Below are 19,690 nucleotides of genomic sequence, written 5' to 3'. Positions count from 1 at the left end.
TAAAGACATGGAGGCAATGAAGACTGCATGACAAATTGGAAGAAATGTAAATAATTGGCAATCTATCTAGAGGATGGATAAAGTTGACAGCCCACTACCTTGGAACTTATGCTTTTACTGGTATTGTTTATTTCACTGTTCTATAACTGCCTAGTTATTTATCTTTGTCATCTACACTATGGCCCATGAAGACAGGAACACCATCTTGTGTAATGTTGTAACTCAAGCAAAAAGTGCAGCAGCTAGAACATGGAAGGAATGCAATAAATGTTTGAAGACGTAAATGAATGCTAGCTGTCCCAAAGTGTTCATTTTTAAATATGGAAGCAGAGACTCAGAAAGGTTAATTCACTTATCTAAAGACACATGGTAAACCTGATATCAAACTCAACTACCACCATTCTGTCAAGTCTTCATGATACCACTTCCATTTTAAGTGGGCAAAAATTGCCATTGAATTGTATCACACAAGTATGAGAAGTCATATGATAGCATTCAATACAGTTCTAGGCATTTAACCAACCTGAAATTTCTGATTTAGAAATGCAATTTAATCTTTTCTGAGATCATTTGATAACTGAGATTGAAGCATAGAAACACACAGATTATAAACTTTATAAATTCTACTCTGGTAACTAGGAAGAAACAATATCCTTTTAAGAATTAAACAGATGTTTTTTCTCTTCTAAAAGATCCAAGATCTGTCGTTGTAAAATTTTATTAGATGAGAGTCACAATAATAATATTTAGGAATGAGAGGCATGGCCATAACAAAAGTTTACAAGAAGGCAGAGTTAAGCCAATAAGCCTGAGTCTGTTTTCACTGCCCTAGAGGATTAAGGAAGTCTTAAGTAGCCCATAGAACTTCCAAATACATCCAGATAGAAACAAGATTTTCTTACATAGAAATCTGTAAGAAAACTATTTACATGGCCCACTGGACTAATTATAAGTGTCTTCACTTCATCAGCCTATTGGAGGCAAGTCTCTTAAAGATTTCTGTGTACAACAATACCTAAAGAGATGCACTTGATAAAAGTGCAATCCCAATGCACTTTTATCAAGATTAACAAGGATTGTTTGAGAATAAACTCAGATGCAAGAATGAGAACTAACAGAGTTTACTATAGAATTTATAGTTTACTAAACATAACTAGCAATAAGCTATAGATAATATTCGGAGTCCTATGTCTTCCTCATTAGAAAAGCCCACCGTCTCCAAAGGAAATACTTTTTTTCTGGTTTCCTGAGGATTCCTTACCTTTCATTGACCCTCTTCCTAGTCTTTAGATTTATGTTACTTTTGTTTCTTCATATGCCGAAATGGCTGTTTGGAATTACAAAAGAATCGCTTTGATTCTACTTCTCAAAGTTCAGATCTTAAGTGGAGAATGCTCATCATGTCTATTGCTCAGTCTGGCAGAATCCTTGGCTCTTTGAAGATCCCAGGCCTTCACAATTTCATGATATTAGCTTCCCTAAAAAGTTGGATGAAAGCTTGGATTCAGTATTTGAGACGGAGGCAGAAGTAAGATAAAAGAAGGAGAAAAGATCATAATTAATACTGGCACAAGTTAAGAGAGGAAGGCAAAGATATCTTAAGGGATTGAAATAGGAAAACAAAAAAAGTACATGCACAGTGAGCACAACACAGCATATGGCAATCAAAGGGATGCCTGCGCATGGTACAAGGTTTAAACGGAAAGAAATAGGGCTTATAGTTGCTGGTTGTTTCTAAAAGAAGGGCCTGGATAGCTGGTAATGGTTTTCCACACTGGGTAATCAAATGCATGTTAAATAAATATCAATACTCTTTAAGTGCTTTAATGAATTTGATTCTAATACTTCAGAATCTCTTCACATAATGAGGGTAGTATGTGGGAATATTAAAATTCTTAAAAAATATGCTTGTTTCATCCAATATGATTCAAAATGGAAGGCAACTTAGTGTGTTGATCAAAATCCTTGATTGTGTACAAACCCAGGTATCTTTCCTTATTGCCTTTATGATCGGACAAAATAATTAACCTCTCTAATTCTCAGTTCCTTCATCTACAAAATCGAATCAATCAGACCTACCTAATTCATTTACTTACTCAGTAAATATTTATTAAGGGCTTGCAACCTGCCAGCCTTAGTCATAGGCACTAGGAAATGTTGCAAAGAGAAATATGTAGAAAAATTCTAGCTTTCATGGGACTTCTATTCTAGTGTGCTGTGGGAATTGAGCTATTGCAAATAAATTAGCAACCAACCTGGCATATTTGGTATCCAACATGACTAACAAGTCCTACAGAATGTACCAGCTACTTCTTTCTAGTGGATAGGGGGTATGCCTGTGGGTGTGGGTGTGAGTGTGTGTGCCTTTGGGCCTTTGAGGGTTTTTTGCACCCCTGTAATCTGTGTTCCTACCCAGCTGCCTCTGTGCTTTCTTCACACTGTGGTAATATCTTTAAATTCTTGCTACCTTCTGGACACTTACAGTTGGGGTTCAGGGGTTCAGGGGAGCCCTTAGTTCCCCTGAGAGGACATTTCTCCAAGGTTCTTGGTCTCCTGCTCTCTCAAGAAGGAGAGAGGGGAATCAGGTGCACTCACAAAATAAATACCAGACCCCAAACAGTGTTGCAAAAAAGTGAATTTATTTAGGTAGAGAAAAAAGGAAAAAAAAGGAGAAGAAGAGAGAACTTCCACACGAGAGAGAAAGAGAGTATGTGGAAGGGGATCCAAACATGGAGTCCAAAGGGGTGTGTAAGAAGGGAACTTTTAACCTGGGAGGAACCCCCACATTCTCCTAGATCTTTGGCCAACGAAAGGAGTTCCTTAGAACTTCCGCTTGAGTGATTGACCTTTGGTTCTTCCTGTGCACAGGAAAAGTTAAAACAGAGACCATTAAATATCCCGGATGGGAAGAGATGGGAGGGGGGCATGGCACTGGGAAGTTTTTGCCCTTAAAACTACATCCCCTTGTGGACCCGGAAACAGAACACATTCCCTCATGACCATAAGTATTCAGAAATGCTGCAATCTCTCCCTTTTAGAAAATTCAAGATAACAACAATTATATCCTCCCTGAATCATGTGTGCCTCTCAAGCTACTGACCCTTGCCTCTATCCCTCTAATAGCAACTTTTATCCAAAGAGTATCTGAGCAAACAGCCTTTATTTCCACACTGTATTCACTCTCATGTGATTCCACTCTGGCTTCGGTTGCTATTACTCAACTAAGTATGCTCTTCCTTAAGTCACAAATGATCTCCCCCAATGTTGTTAAGCCCAATGTACATTATCCAGTTCCCATAAGTAATGTCTCAACTTCTGCCTGTTAGAAATAGTCTCTTTCCTGAAATTCCATAATGATATGCTCTCCTGACTTTTCTCCTACCTTCCCAACCGCTCCATCTTAGTCTCCTGTGGAAATTTCTCATACTCAGTCTATCTTTAAAACATTGAAATTGTTTAAGGTTAGATCTTAGGCCTCTGTGTCTTCACTTTTGCTCATGATCACTTACTTTTATCTTACTTCACTCTCATTCATCATTTCCACCACTTAAAGGCTTCAAAGACCATTTAATTTATTTTGTGTTTCCTTCCAAGACCTTCTTTTGAGTACTAGATGCATACAACCAACTTCTCTTTCTAGTCACTGGTCCTATAAACATCTCATACTTAAAGTGCGACAACCTGAACTCATTTTCTTTCTAAACAATCTCCTCTATTCTAAATATGCTCCTTCTTCATTGCAAAACACAATTCACCCAGTTGCTAATCCAGAAACCCAGGAGCCTTGCTTGACACCTTTCTTTTCCTTAGCCCCACAACCAATCCAGCACTGAGTCCTATCAATTCTACCTCTTAATTGCATCTCATCTCTGTCCATTTCTCAGTATCTCTGCTCCCATCACTCAAGATCAAGCCACTATCATCTCCCAAGAAACCTCCTCATAGTTCTCTCTCTCTTTTTTTTTAGAGAGAAAGAAGGAAAGGAAAAGGAATGAAAAAGAGGAAAAAAGAGGAAGAGGAGGAGGGAGAGAGAACGGGAGTGTTGCTTAATTGCCCAGGCTAGAATGCAGCCTAAAAATGGGTATTGAAAACTTCCCTTTTACCATCAATTGTGCTTAATAATGGCCAACCAATATTTCATTTAAACCTGTGAGTAGGTGTGATGTGGTACTGATAAGAGTGCATATCTTGTGTGTTTAAAGTGGAGAGTTCTATAAATGTTTATTAAGTTTACTTGTTCCGGATCTGAGTTCAAGTCCAGGATATCCTTATTAATTTTCTGTCTCATTGATCTATCTAATATTGATGTTGAAATCTCCCACTACTACTGTGTGGGAGTCCAAGTCTCTTTACAAGTCTTATGTATCCTGTATTGGGTGGGTACACATCCAGGATCGTCAGCTCTTCTTGTTGCGCTGATCCTTTTACCATTATGTCCTCTTTTGATCTTTGTTGCTTTCAAATCCATTCCATCAGAGGCGAGAATTGCAACCTCTACTTTTTATTTATTTATTTATTTTTGCTCTCCATTTGGTTGACAAATCTTTCTCCATCCCTTTGTTTTGACTCTTTATGTATCCTTGCATGTAAGATGGGTCTGGATGCAGCATACCGATGGGTTTTGGCTGTATCTTTTGATTGGGGGATTTAGTCAATTTAAATTTAAGATTATTGCCATTTGATGTTAGCTGGCTATTTTGCCCATTAGTTGATATAAATTCTTCATTATGTTGATACTCTTTACTTTTTGGTATATTTTTAGAAAGGCTAATACTGGTTGTTCCTTTCTATGTGTAATGCTGCTTTCAGAAGCTCTTGTAAGGCAGGCCTGGTGGTAATGAAATCTCTGAGTACTTGCTTATTCACAAAAGTTCTATCTCATTTACCATTTTCCTCTTCTAATCTATTTTCTCCTCATAAGTCAGCATATGAAATTAAATATCTGATTATTTCACTCAACTACTTAAATATTTAAAGACACTGTATGTCCCTTATGAAGACAAAACTTTTGATGATTCTTGAAGCCCTAAACAATGTACCTTACTAAATTTACTAAACTGACAAACTGAATTTGTTTTTATACATTAAACAGATAAAAATTATTTTTCTTCCATGTTAAGAATGTTTAAATCAATAGGGAGGTAACCACACACACACATTGTCATTCATATGCACACATGTGAGCACACACATGCATACATACCACAACTTGAATCCTAAACCCCTTGCAATTTATAGTTTTTATTTACTGAGCATCTGTTTTTATTTTAGGTTTTAACATGTATTGAGTAAAGGCTCAAAAACTCTCACACAAAAAAAAGTCCAAAGTACCTGGATAGGCCATGACGGCAGAGAACATTACGGGATTCCTTCTTCTTCCCTCTCCCCTTCCCTCCTCACTTCTGTTTCTCTCACCAAAACCATGCTGTGTGACATGAGACAAATGAGCCTCTCCAGAAGTTATTACAGATTGTCTGGGCTCCACTTTTCCTTGATATACAGATCAATCTAGGGGAAAAAAATGCCTTCGCATCTTCACCAATAGAATATTAATCAAAGGAGCTACATCTACTAAAACAAGCATGTGTAGAAGGTTGCCTTGAATTTGTCTTGTTTTTCTTATTGTATGTCTATGTGTCTGATGAGACATACATCAATTCCCCTCTTGCCCCTTGTCACACCATTATCCTGTCTGTCTAAAATAAATATTGTGATAGTTGGATCATCCACTGAATGCCAGTCTTTGCCTTTTGTAGCTGATTGTTGGGCAGAACAACCACCCTCTTGCTCACCTTTTAACGCTTCTCAGCAATCTGCTAGTTTGCTCCGGTGTTTATCGTTCAGCTGGACAGACTATATATCTATTTATTCAGATGTCTGGGTATAGGAAAGGGTCCACTTTATAAACAAGTTTTTGTGTTGCCTTGCCTGGGGATATGTTTCTGCTGTATAAAATTTAAATAAATCACTTTCTGAAGAGTGGTAAACCACTGACACCATTTATCCTCTATGATGGTTCTTCCCAATGGGCCAGAAAGGTTTCAATTATCTTGGATAGGAACCACTTGAGAAGTGACATGATCTATATTAAGTTAGCCTTCCTTGTCTTTATAGCCATCTTAATGGGGCCATGTCTCAATGTAATAGACAGAGAAGGTGGCTAGCATTAAAATGACTTGTTTGTGCAAACACCATCCCTAACAACTCCTGAGATCAACACGCACAGAATCTGTCCTAGAACATGTCTAATTAGACCAAGAGATAAACACTACAACACACTGTGCATGCAACCACACACAGACACAGGCACAAACATGCAAACATTTTCCCATTATGGCAAAAATTCATGAGCACTCTTACTATATCAGACAATAGTGATATGACTAATAACAAGAAACTAATGGCTGGGCATGGTGGGTCATACCTGTAATTCCAACACTTTGGGAGGCTGAGGCAGGAGGATCACTTGGAGCCAGGAATTTGAGAACAACTTGGATAATAAGACATGATCCCCATCTCTACAAAAAATAAAAATTAGCTGGGTACACGGGCATGCACTTGTAGTCCCATCTACTCAGGAGTCTGAAGTGGGAATATTGCCTGAGCCCAGAAGTCTGAGGCTACAGTGGGCTATTATGATGCCATTGTACTATGGCCTTGGCAACAGAGTAAGATTCTGTCTCAAAAAAAAAAAGGCAGAAAAGAAACTATTTCACTTAACAGTAAGCGTCACCATATTTAGTTACAGATTGTTGGGCAGCGAGCAGATTACTTTATAATGACGGGCAACAGAAAGTTAAAGAAAGCTCCAAGTGAAGTGGTGGATGGGAGCATTAAAGAAGGGCCAGATAAAATAATGTCCACAGTTAAAAATAGACTGACAAACTAGTAAGGGGGAGTTAGAATGCAGCAGTAACCACAAGGGAACACATTTACTTAACAAGATGTCTAGATTTGGATGAAGTTTAAAAATAGGAAGGAAAGACTCACATTATCCATTTAACTTGAAATTATGTAATATCGGGGAATCCCAATTGTAAGCATATGTAATCTAACTGATATGCTTTACAGAGTCTAAATGCAATTGACATTTCAATAACCTGATTGTAAGGAATGTGGTGGATGTGATAATATTGTTTTCTTGATCTTATGAATGGTGTACCAACTGAATTCTGGGCTTACTCTTGAGCTTCGAATATTAGTCATGCACACATAATAAACAAAGGAAAGCATACTCTGAGGATACCCAGGAGCCTGGCCTCACATGGGCTATCAGCCAGAAAACCCCTCCTGAAGACTAACATGGACTAGCTCTCCTGCTGAACTGCCTCTGGAATATAGAGACCTGGAAAAACTCAATTAGAGGAGTTACAGTTTAAGCAAAGGTGAGAGTTTTAAGTCAGCAGAAAAACTAAAAAGCATATGCAGACAAAATTTTTCTTGAGAATATCTCTTTCTTATAAATATCAAAATTAGAGAGTGACTGATCTACATTAAAGAAAGAAAGAATGCTAAATCCAGATGTCAAGGATGAAAGTCACCTTGTTTTTAAGATAATTATGAAATCCCTTGTGATAAATGAGAGATTAGGGGAAAATTTTTAAATATTCCACTTTCCCAAATGCTTTGCCCCTTCTGTTTTAAAAGTAAGTCTCTACAAATTTAATATATGAGAGTAGATCTGTCAATCTGTTTGTTGCTATGAGGACTTGGGTAGGGGGGTTGCAGGTTAAATCCAAGTAAGAGGGGACTCCACTGGAAGGAGGAAGATGGCAAGATTGACTTAATATTCCTTATTTCTCCAATGGGTACAACTGTGGTCTCCAAAGGACCATAGGAAAACATTTTTAATTCCCTTTATTCCTTCCATGATTTTTTGCTCTGTACTGCTTGTGTCAAAAAGAACAAACAAACAAATTACCAAATTAGAGTCAGTAGACTTATCCCCACTACTGGAGAGAAAGCTTCTGGCTCCAGAAGACTTGTTTAGCTACTTCCTCAGTGAAGAGGTGATTCAGAGTCATCCAGGGCTTCTTAAGTGCTTTCTCTTCTTCCCATATGCTTCTGGAATCCCCTCTCCCCCAACCCCACTCCACACACACCTTAGATGATGGGAGCAGAGGCCAATTTCTGGTTCTAAGGAGTCAAATATGTCTTTTCTGTCTTTATATGAATCCACAATTGGTTGCTGCGTAGAGATTAACCACTGACCTGTAACTGGAGACTAGAATTGAGTAAACATTATGTGATGATGGTGATGATTGTGTTCTCACTTGCAAAAGTTCATTCAGAGCACCATTCTCTCATAAAACTCAAGGAGGAATATCAATTCCAGATGTTAAGTTATAATCATGGGCTTATTTATCATGACATCTCAGATTGAATTTTTTTCTTTGTCATCGTTAAATTTGCCATTTAGAAGAGATCAACATTCCCAAATTAACTAACTTTCAATAAGGAAAAGAAACTTTATATATAAACAATTGTTTCTCTCCATCATTAATTTAATGGAAATAGTGCAATTATGGCAAGAGAGGAAATTGCAATCACAAACTCTTCTCTGCTACTCACTCTTCCTGTGTTTAAAAATAAAAATTATCCTTCCAGCAAATGTTCTCTACAAAAATATAAGTTGAAGGATACAATTATTTCATGGCTTCAAATAAGTTTTCTTGTTGCAAGAAAACACTTCCCAAAGTTTCTAAAACTTTAACTGAGCTACAAGATATATAAGCAATTTAGATGTGACCAAGACAGTGTCTTCCCCTCCCAGCTAACCTTTTATTAAAAACCACATACTTTATATCAACATTCTGAGCAGATCCTAGACAACTCTGTGCATACAAGTCCCAGAGCAGACATAAAAACCAGATGGGAAAGAGATTTACAAGAACCAATCTCAAAAGAATATTTGCAAGCAGAATGTCAACTCAACATTGATTTCAGCAATGTATTTTGATTTACAATACAGATGTCTTTTCAGAATTTTCATTTCTCCTTATGTATGAACAAAGTGCAAGGAGGATATAGTCCCAGCTGCTCACTTCAAATGTTACAGCCCTAAACAAATAGAAAAAAATTTTATCATTTACTTTTATCCTCTGTGAAGTTCAGGCATTTTAGTAGACTTTATAGGCAAATTGTTAAATCAAGCAGTTGTCCTTATGCTTAAGAATATTTTCCTGAGGATACACCTTTGTCACATCTCAAGGATCTCAAAAGGCAGAGAGAGAATGAAAGTATTTTTTGTCAATCTCTTGTTATACAACAATATATTGAGATTCTTTATGATGGTTACAAAGGGCACTGTGCTGGGTACTGAAGATTTAAAAAACACCTTCAAGTAGTTCACAGTCTCCTTGAAAAAGAAGTTAAAAATGCAAAGTGTTGTAGAATATACAAAGAATTAATTGAACATTGGGAAGGAACTACATCACCCTACTGGGAAAAACAAGAAGGGAAAAAATGGAGGTTACAAGATCAAGCTGTCATAAACATGTAAATAAAGTGAACATTGAACCTTTAAAGATGGATCATTTGCTTCTCATCTTCTTTGGTCACAGGAAACAAAATAAATTCTGAAAGAATTAAGTATCAGAATCATCAGCAAGCATTTACTAGACCAATTATACAATGATTTCCAGTTGATAAAGAGTACCCACTCCCTGGAAGTTCTGAAGTATATACTTCGGCGATCCATGTGCAAAACGTCTCTGAATTTTTTAGTGTTTTAAAAATTGCAATATTTAATTTAAACATTCTTTCAGAGAACTTGATGTTTCTACCATACGTATGTATAATGAGTACTCTTATTCAAGATTTATTGAGCTCCTACTGATGTGATTGGAATTGTGACATGGAGAAAAGAGAAACGTGGTAGAAAGTCAATAATAGGGAAACCGAACATAGAGAATAGGTGCATATTCAGGCAGCACTATGATCACACAATCTGTTATTTTTGGAGGACTGCATGTATCAGTTTGTTCTGATAATGCAACTTATGCAAAAATACTCACCTTTTACTGACTCTTCAATGTTAAGTTAGAAAGATTTGTTCACTCAAAAAATAAATCCACAATAAACATTCCAAGATAAATTTTCAGTTTTTTCTTTCTTTTCAAATGGAAAAGAACAGGATTTAGAGAATAATATCAACTTTTAAAAATCCTTAGTATGCTGCCTACTATATGAAGAGATAATGCTTTCTATTGGGCCAAATGTTATTTAGTTAACCATCTCTCTCCATTAACCAGTACTTGTACATCTTTTGGTACACACTGTATCTGTGAAGTAATGGTATTAATTCCACATACCATGCTTACTGACAGATTTTACCAGAAAGGCCAGCTGGTCACTCTGAAAGCACCTATCCCACTGTTACATGGACATAGTTTCATCACAATAATTTTTATGGTTTGCAAAGTACTTTCACATTCATTATTTTATTTAATCTTTGAAGCACCCTTTGAGGTAAGTAAAGTGTTAATAGGCCCATTTTTAGAAATTTAAGAAAACATTTTCAAACTGCTTATGAAATTTAGTAAAGGTTACACAGCTAGTAATAAATATTCATAATGGTGAACTCTAGACCTCACAAGAATGGTTGAACATGACCTATATCACTTGTGTTAATTATCTGGTCTTCTTTTATTCCAATTCATTGAAAATATGCAACTCAAGTATGATAAAAGGGGTCACTCAGGATTATCCAGAATATTTTATTAACTTAAATGCCCTAAAATAATATTAAATCTGAAGTTTTCATTTTTTAGAAATGCAGCTCAAACTGGTAAACTTTAAGGAAAGCAAAATAACCCTGGGTTAGAGTTTTTGGGGTGTAAATTTCCAAAATTTCCTTGAAAGCAATAATTCATCAAAATGTGCATTTGACAAAAAACTGGGCTGAGACCTTGAAGGCATGTGATTATAGTCAGTTTATGTTCCAAGCTTCCGAGAACATATTCTGTGCAGCTGATGTGATTCAACAATGACAGGAGGAACTGTATACATTTTTTTGTTTCTCTCCAGTTCAGCCTCCTTGGATTGATAAATGGGTTTAGTGGCACCTTTCCTGAAGGACATTATTTAATGTTTTGTTGGTTTAATCTCCCAGTACTAGGTGGGGTTCAGGAAGGGGAGCTTCTTGAAGGAAGCTACGTTGCAGGCAAAAAGAGTTTTTAAAGCTCAGACTCCAGTGGAGGGAGCTCTTACTCAAGTGCTAACTTGCCTTGGAAGAAACGTACTGAAACCTGTAAGGAAATTCCTGACTTAAACTATGGGCACTTAAGAAAAATACAAGTAGCACCAACCTATAAGAGCACCTCTAGGACTATGTTTATATACTGTTCAATACAATACGAGTTTGCTAAAATGAAAAGGAGAATTTGGAAAGCAAAAAGTATTTTTCTCTCCTTTTTTTTGCCTTAACTAAGGATTATTTGGCACACTGTGTTGCTGTTTTCTAAACTGGATCATATGACTAGTATATTAATTCCACAAATATTTTTTATTACAAGTGCACTAAAAAATTAACTCAATTATCATGATCATGGAAACAAAAGTTTGTATTAAAAGGCCTCTTTTGCTTTGACTGTCTTGATAATGACAAGTAAAAGTGTTATCATGGTCTAGCTCAATATTTAAGGTTTGTCTAGAAACAGTTTCACTGCTTTACTACTGGAAAATATTTTCAGGCTGTTGGAAGTCAAAAGCTTTCAAGATATTCTAAAAGATGTGCAAAGAATGACATTATTCTCCAAGGAACTCAAGGGTCCTTTACAGGCGATGTAGTACTTATACAGGTAAAAGCTCATTGGAATGAATTCCCCAAGATATCAACTTGTAGATCTGTGTAATAATGAAGGCCTTGATAGAAATTACTACACTGGTTTTCTAGAGGCGGGGAATGAAACTGCCACTCTGTAGCAAACTAACAAGTTGGAGAAAAAATTTAACTCTGAATAAAGCAGGGACAAAATAAAATGCATTGCTCACACAATCTCACTGTCAGTGCTCTCCTTCCAAGCCCTAGTTTAGTTAGGTTAATGTTTTGGATGAAGACAACGAAGGCAAGATGGGGAAGGAATGACAAAAGGCAAAAGGCTATTTTCTTAATAGCACCCAGCATTCTTTAGTCCATTCTGCACACGGGATCTTACCAAAGTTTCTATAAAAATTTCCCTTGCTAAGTTATTCTTTAAAAATCAAACAAATAGAAACTGAAACCGATGGCTCTCTAGTGCCTTCAAGAGGATGAACATATTCTTGAGGGGTGTGCTGCAGTTTCTCAACTGACTTTGGCCTGCTTACCTGCCTCTTTCATGCCTTGTTTTCCTTCCACATCTCATGTGCTCTCTGCCAGACAAGACTGCTGCCCAAGTGTCCAAAATCAGGACCTGCTACAGAGCCCTTTCCTACTCTTGTTTAGAGTGGTCACCTTTTACGTCACCCACCATAAGAGCCAGGGGCATTGCCTCCAGACCTCAAAGTGGCTGAGCAAGCATTGTGCGTCTTTCTTTATGGTAGAAGGTAGATGCAACAATTTACTTGAAAGAAGATGACCTGGCACATCCTTAGGCTGTGGACCTCTAAAATCTTCAGTGAATGGCAGGCCCTTGAGTCTTCACAGGATTTTCTCCTATGCTTGGGAGGGCTGGACCCATTCCAAGACCTCTAGTGTTCTGGGTCCTCTCTGGCTCATTCTGTCTGATCAAATGGCATCATCAACATAAAAGATTAATGTGATATTCTGTAGAATATCCATATGATCCAGCTCTTCTGATGATAACATGACAGGGGTGAGAGAGCTTTTTCTTGGGGCAAAATGATAATATACCTTTTGATATTTGCATATAAACTGTGTCTGATCTTTTCTGATTGAAACAAAATAAAATATATTCACCAAATCAATGGTTCTATATCATGTACCTGGGTCCTTATTAATCTGCTGTAGCAATAAACCACATCATGCATAGCAGCTATGATCAATGTTACAAGTTGGTTGTTATTGTGGTTGTCTATAGTTATTTTCCAGAATCCATCTGGTTTCTGCATGGCACAAATAGGATTAAGCTGAGATATGATAGGGACCACTACCATTGAATCCTTTATTTTTAAAATTAATATCTCTTAACATTTTCCCCCATACCCACCTACTAGAAGTGATACTATTTTTGATTTATGATTCTGGCCAAGGCATAGGGCAGACAGTTTCAGAAGTTTTCACTTAACCTTCTCAATAAGATAGGTATTATCCCATAAGACCAGGATGCAACGTAGGAGATACTCCAAAAGTCAAGTACATCAATCCCAGTTATACTTTTAGGAATTGAGGAAATGACTATTGGGTGTACCTGCAGACCCAATGGACTCACCACAGCCAGAATTTGACCATCACACTTTATCACCTGGCTCCCTTATACCCCACTCTAACAGAGGAGGCATAAAGATGTTTCAGATCACTAGGTAGAAGTATCAATACAGATCCTATGTCCATCTGGCTTCTGAATATTTTGGTACTACCTTTTTCCAGTATATAGTCTCTGGAGCAAGCCATTGGCTCTTTTGGAGATGGATTAGGAGGATCTTTACAGTACATAATAAGGTCCTTCCCTTGAGGGCCTCACCCTCAGGAGTCAGTGGATCCCAGTCTGAAAACTGGCTTGAGTCCAAAAACTGGGCAAGGGAATGTGGCTTTATTTGAACAGGCCTCAGCATGTCACACAATATCAATTATTGTTTTCTATTGATTAGGTTGGATGTCCATCTGTTTTGCCCAAAGTGATATACCATGTCCTATTAAACCATCTCCATAGTTCTCTGCAGGTCAGGCTTCCATAGCTGCCACTCTGATCTTCTTTGCTCTTACGAAAATAATAATCTCCTAGCTTTTAGTGTTAAAATCTCTTTACTGGCCTCTATTGCTTTAGGGTCCTAGTATCCCCATTGCTGTTACTGACGCTAGTTCTATGGTGGTTCTTCTACCTCCAGCTGTGGTCTACAGGAGAGAGCAGCGAACTCCATAGTGAGGCTCATGTGCCTGTTAACAGTGCTTTCCATTTTTTTTTTTTTTTTGAGACGGAGTTTCGCTCTTGTTACCCAGGCTGGAGTGCAATGACGCAATCTCAGCTCACCGCAACCTCCGCCTCCTGGGTTCAGGCAATTCTCCTGCCTCAGCCTCCTGAGTAGCTGGGATTACAGGCATGCGCCACCATGCCAAGCTAATTTTTTTTTTTTTTTTTTTTGTATTTTTAGTAGAGACGGCGTTTCACCATGTTGACCAGGATGGTCTTGATCTGTTGACCTCCTGATCCACCTGCCTTGGCCTCCCAAAGTGCTGGGATTACAGGCATGAGCCACCGTGCCCACCCCAATGGCCTAGGGGAAAGTATGATTTGGGGGACTTTCTGTGGAACATAATCCTCTGGTAGTTCTAGTTTCACATAATATACTCATTCTGTCATGTCTGCTTTGCACAACCTTTTGATTCCAGTTGCATATTCCACTAGGTAATATAAGTATTTCAGCCTCACTCACTGTCGGCTACAGCTTTATCCAGGCGCCAGGAGCCACCCTAGCTACAAGTTTGAAACATCCTCTGAACCCCATTCCAGGATATTGAATTGTGTACTTTAAAAGAGTGCCCCCATGCCAATAAACTCTTCAATAATAACCAGTCATAGGCCCAGGCCCCTTGATTGTGCACCCTCAGCATTCAGAATATGGGTCCTGCTGCTCCATACTGGCTAGGTCTTATAGATCCTTTGGCCAGGTCCTTGTAGCTCAAGTCCTCCCTTATCAGATGGTGCTCAACTCTGGCTGGATTATGCTCAACTCTGGTTGGATTATGCTTCTCACAACAGTGAGACACCTGTTGTCTTATATTCTGGTTCTGGGAGTGGAATACTAGCTCTTAGAGGTGGAGTGAACAACTTCTCCAGGCTCAGAATATCAGATAAGTCTGGGAAATAAAATCTTTGAGCCAAATGTCTCCATCCCGTGTGTTAGGATCCCTAGGATTTTCCAGCTAGAGTCTTGACCTTGACAGATCTTCCTCATTTGGAAATTCAACTATCTTTATTCAGCCACTCTATCAAATCCTGTGCTTAATCTTCAGCTTTTTCTGCTCCTTTACTGCATAAGATAAGGGCTTCTTTATAAGTTAGCATAGAGATTCAATGCAAGTTAGTAATAACCACCCAATTCCATTATTTTTATCTTTATTAATCCTCAGTACATTTCAAACCCTGGACCATTGTACCTACCAGGACGCATCCCTTCTCTGGGACATCATCCCAACTCACCATGGGTGACATTTTAACAAGTGAACAACTGCTTGGCCTAGGGGCTTTCTATGAGGGATGGAATCTTCATAATCAGACAGTCAGTGAGTAATCCAGTTCCAAAATCTAAATTTATTCCTGGTACCACCAAGTGGGCCATTTTAGACACTCTAGGAGGGGAGGCTGAGATGGAATTCGGAATACAAGGAATTTCTTGGGGAATAACTCCTGTAAAAGGAAAAGGAAAGAAGAATGGGGCAGGGGATGCCATTAGACTGTGATGCAAATTTCACAAGTTTCTACCCACCCAAAGGATAAATACCTGTAATCCCAGCTACCTGGGAGGCTTAAAGCAGGAAACTCACTTGAACCTGGGAGGCAGAGGTTGCAGTGAGCCAAGATTGTACCATTACACTCCAGCCTGGGCAACAATAGTAAAACTCTGTCTAAAAAAAAAGAAGAAAGAAAGAAAGAGAGAGAAAGAAAAGAAAAGGAAAGAAAGACAGAAAGAGAGAGAGAAAGAAAGAAAGAAAGAAAGAAAGAAAGAAAGAAAGAAAGAAAGAAAGAAAGAAAGAAAGAAAGGCTGCTGAATTTTGTACATTAATTTTTGTATCCTGAAACTTTACTGAACTCATTTAGCAGTTCCAGGAGCTTTTTTGCAGAACTTTTAGGGTTTTCTAGGTATAGATCATATCATCAGATAGTTTGACTTCTTCTCTTCCTATTTGGATGTCTTTTATTTCTTTCTCTTTTCTAATTGCCCTGGCTCACGCTTCCAGTACTATGTTGAAAAGGTGTGGTGAAAGTAGACATTCTTTTCTTGCTCTAGCTCTCGAAGAGAACATTTCCATTTTTTGCCCATTCAGTAAGATGTTAGCTGTGGGTGCGTCATAGATGGCTCTGATTATTTTGAGGTATGTTCCTTTTATACCTAGTCTCTTAAGAGTTTTTGTCATGAAAAGACGTTAATTTTATCAAAAGCGTTTTCTGCATCTATTGTGATAATCATATAGTTTTTGTTTTTAATTCTCTTTATGTGATGAATCACTTTTATTGATTTGCTTGCATATGTTGAACCAATCTTTTATCCCAGGAATGAAGACTACTTGATCATGATGAATTAACTTTTTAATGTGCTGCTGGATTCAATTTGCTAGTATTCCATTAAGGATCTTTGTTCATCAGGGATATTGACCTAAACTTTTCTTTTATCATTGTGTCCTTGTCAGGATTGGTATCAAGGTGATGCTGGTTTCATATAATAAGTTAGAGATGAGCTCTTCCTCTTAGCTTTTTTGGAATAGTTTCAGTAGAATTGGTATCAGATCTTCTTGGTACATCTAATAGAATTTGACTGTGAGTCCATCTGGCCTAGGCTTTTTGGATTATTATTCATTTAATTTTGGAACTTGATACTAGTCTGTAAAGGATTTAAATTTCTTCTTGGTTTAATCTCGGGAGTCTGTGTGTTTCCAGGAATTTATCCATTTCCTCTAAGAATTTGTGGTTTGTGTGCATAGAGATCTTCAAAATAGTCTCTGATGATCTTTTTGTATTTCTGCAGAATTGCTTATAATGTCACCTTTGTCATTTCTGATTGTGTTTACTTGAATCTTCTCTCCTGTTTTCTTTGTTAATCTAGCTAGTGGTCTATCAATCTTGTTCCTTATTTCAAAGAACCAGCTTTTGGTTTTGTTGATTCTTTGTGTGGATTTTGGGGTCTTAATTTCATTCAATTCTTCATTGAGTTTACTTATTTATTTTCTTCTGTTCACTTCAGGGCTATGTCATTCTTATTTTTCTGGTTCTTCTAGGTGTAATGTTAGATCATTAGTTTGAGATCTTTCTAACTTTTTGAGGTAGGTTTTAAGCAATATAAATTTTCCTTTTAACATAGTTTTTGCTGCACCCAAGAGATTTTGGTATGTTTTGTCTCTGTTTTCACTTATTTCAAATAATTTTTTGATTTCTGCTTTAATTTCATTGTTTTCCCAAAATTCACTGTGGAGCAAGTTGTTTAATTTCCAAGTAATTGTGTGGTTTTCAGAAATCTTTGTGGTATTGATTTCTATTTTTTCCACTTTAGTCCAAGAGTATTGTTGGTATGATTTTGATTTCTTTGAACTTATTGAGATTTGTTTTATGGCTGAGTATGTGATCAATCATGGAGTATGTTGTGTGTGCAGATGAGAAAAATGTATATTCTGTGGTTGATGGGTGGAGTAGTCTATAGATGCCTGTTATGTTCAATTGGTCAAATGTCAAATTTAATTCCATAATTTTTTTATTAGTTCTCTGCATTGATCATCTAATGCTGTCATTGGCGTGTTGAAGTACCCTGCTATTATTGTGTGGGGTCCAAATCTTTTCATAGTTCTAGAAGTATTTGTTTTATGAATCTGGGTGTTCCAATATTAGGTACATAAATATTTAAGATAGTTAAGCCTTCTTGTTGAAGTGAACCCTTCATCATTGTCTTTCTTGATCTTTTTAGTCCTGTTGTTGGTTTAAGGTCTGTTCTCGGGGTGGGGCCAAGATGGCCAACTAGAAGCAGTGGTGATCAGAGGCTCCCATTGAAAAGATCCAAAACAGCATGAGAATCCTGTACTGGCAACCAAGGTATCCAGGTTCTGTCATTAGGACTGACTAGGTGGCTGGCATGATCCACAAAAAGGAAGGAAGAGCAGAGTGGTGCAGTATGTCCCACCTGAGAGCCACATGGAGCAGGCGAGCCCCAACTCCCAGCCAAGAGAGTCGGTGAATGAGTATGCTACCCAACCTGGGAAACTGCTTTTTCCATGGAACTCTTCATGGAACTTCCCACAACTGGAAGATCCCACTCAGGAGCCCACGCCACCAGGGCCTTGGGCCCCAACCATGGAGCCACACAGATTCTCAACACCCACTCAGCTAGAATCTTCCTAAGCCTGCTGAGTTTCTAGGGAGAGGGACAGCCTTAACCATGGCTATAGCTGCCGTTTAAGCCATCTGAGTTCCTTGATGGAGGGGCAGCAGTCAACACTGAGGCTGCAGGGCCTCCTGCAGAACTCTAACTCCAGCCAGGGGCTCAGGGACAGAACTCTGACTTCCCTGGGCCTGAGCCTCTAAGAGGAGGGTTGACCATAGTCCCCGTGGACCAGACTTATTCTTTCCTCCTGCTAGCTCTGAGGAATTTGGGCAGCCTAGATGAGTAGGCTTCCCCCAGTGAAGCACACCTTCTCCACCAATGGACAACTAAAGTACCTAATTAAACAGGTCCTGCTTCCCATGACACCCAACTGGGTAAGATGCCCAACTGGGGTTGTCAGACATCTTATACAGGAGCATTCCTATTGGCATCAGGTTGGTGTCCTGCAAGGTCAGAGACCCCAGAGGAAGAAGCAGTCACCCATCTTTGATGTTCTCCAGCCTCATTGAATGACATCTCCAAGCATGGGAGCAAACCAGATGAATAGGCCCTGAAGTGAACCACAAGCAAACCACAGTAGCCCTACAGAAGAGGGATCTGACTATTGAAAGAATAGCAAAAAAAGCAGAAAGCAACAACAACAGCATCAACAACAACAACAACAAAATCCCCACCAAAACCTCATCCAAGCATCAGCAGCCTCAAAGATAGAAACTAGACTAACTCATGGAGATGGGAGAGAATCAAGAAAAAAAATATGCTGAAAACTCAAAAGGCCAGAGTGCCTCTTCTCTTCTAAATGATTGCAGCACCTCTCCAGCAAAGGTGCAGAACTGGATGGAGGATGACATGGATGAACTGACAGAAGTAGGCTTCGGAAGGTAGATAATAACAAACTCTGCTAGCTAAAAAATCATGTTCTAACCCAATGCAAAGAAGCTAAGAACCTTTAAAAAAGGTTAGAGGAACTGCTAATTAGAATAACCAGTTTAGAGAGGAACATAAATAACCTGATGGAACTGAAAAATGCAGCATGAAAACTTTGTGAGGCATACATAAGTATCAATAACTGAACCAATCAAGTGGCATACATAAGTATCAATAACTGAATCAATCAAGTGGAAGAAACAGTATCAGAGATGGAAGACTATTCTGCTGATAAGGCAAACAGACAAGATTAGAGAAAAAAGAATGAAAAGGAACAAACACAACCTCCAAGAAAAGTGGGACTTTGTAAAAAGACCAAACCTATGACTGATTAAAGTACCTGAAAGAAACAAGGAGAATGGGACCAATGTGGAAAGCACACTTCAGGATATTACCCAGGAGAACTTCCCCAACCTAGCAGGACAGGCCAACATTCAAATTCAAGAACTACAAAGAACCCAACTAAGCTACTTCATGAGAAGATCAACCCCAAGATGCATAATCATCAGATTCCCCGAGGTCAAAATAAAGAAAACAATGTTAAGGGAAGCCAGAAAGGACAGGTCACTTATAA

The 19,690-nt window shown here is 38.2% G+C and overlaps 1 long non-coding RNA gene across 15 annotated transcripts in view; it reads right to left on the bottom strand.

The window, feature by feature from the left end:
* LOC103788644 (uncharacterized) overlaps positions 1-19,690 on the bottom strand; it is a 469,911-nt gene that overhangs the window by 417,793 nt on the left and 32,428 nt on the right. For 12 of the 15 annotated variants that reach the window (XR_013528146.1, XR_013528147.1, XR_013528145.1 and 9 more), the window contains 3 exons: positions 9,521-9,578; positions 6,425-9,060; positions 1,262-1,478 (listed from right to left, as the gene is read on the bottom strand). This is a non-coding gene — a long non-coding RNA (uncharacterized LOC103788644). Of the gene's footprint in view, positions 1-1,261; positions 1,498-6,424; positions 9,061-9,520; positions 9,579-19,690 lie in introns of all 15 variants that reach the window. The other 3 variants (XR_013528148.1, XR_008477269.2, XR_008477271.2) reach the window with 3 other exon arrangements.

This window comes from Callithrix jacchus, chromosome 16 (genome assembly GCF_049354715.1).
Source record: "Callithrix jacchus isolate 240 chromosome 16, calJac240_pri, whole genome shotgun sequence".
Classification (NCBI taxonomy): Eukaryota; Metazoa; Chordata; class Mammalia; order Primates; family Cebidae; genus Callithrix; species Callithrix jacchus.
This window is presented reverse-complemented; position numbering and strand designations above follow the sequence as displayed.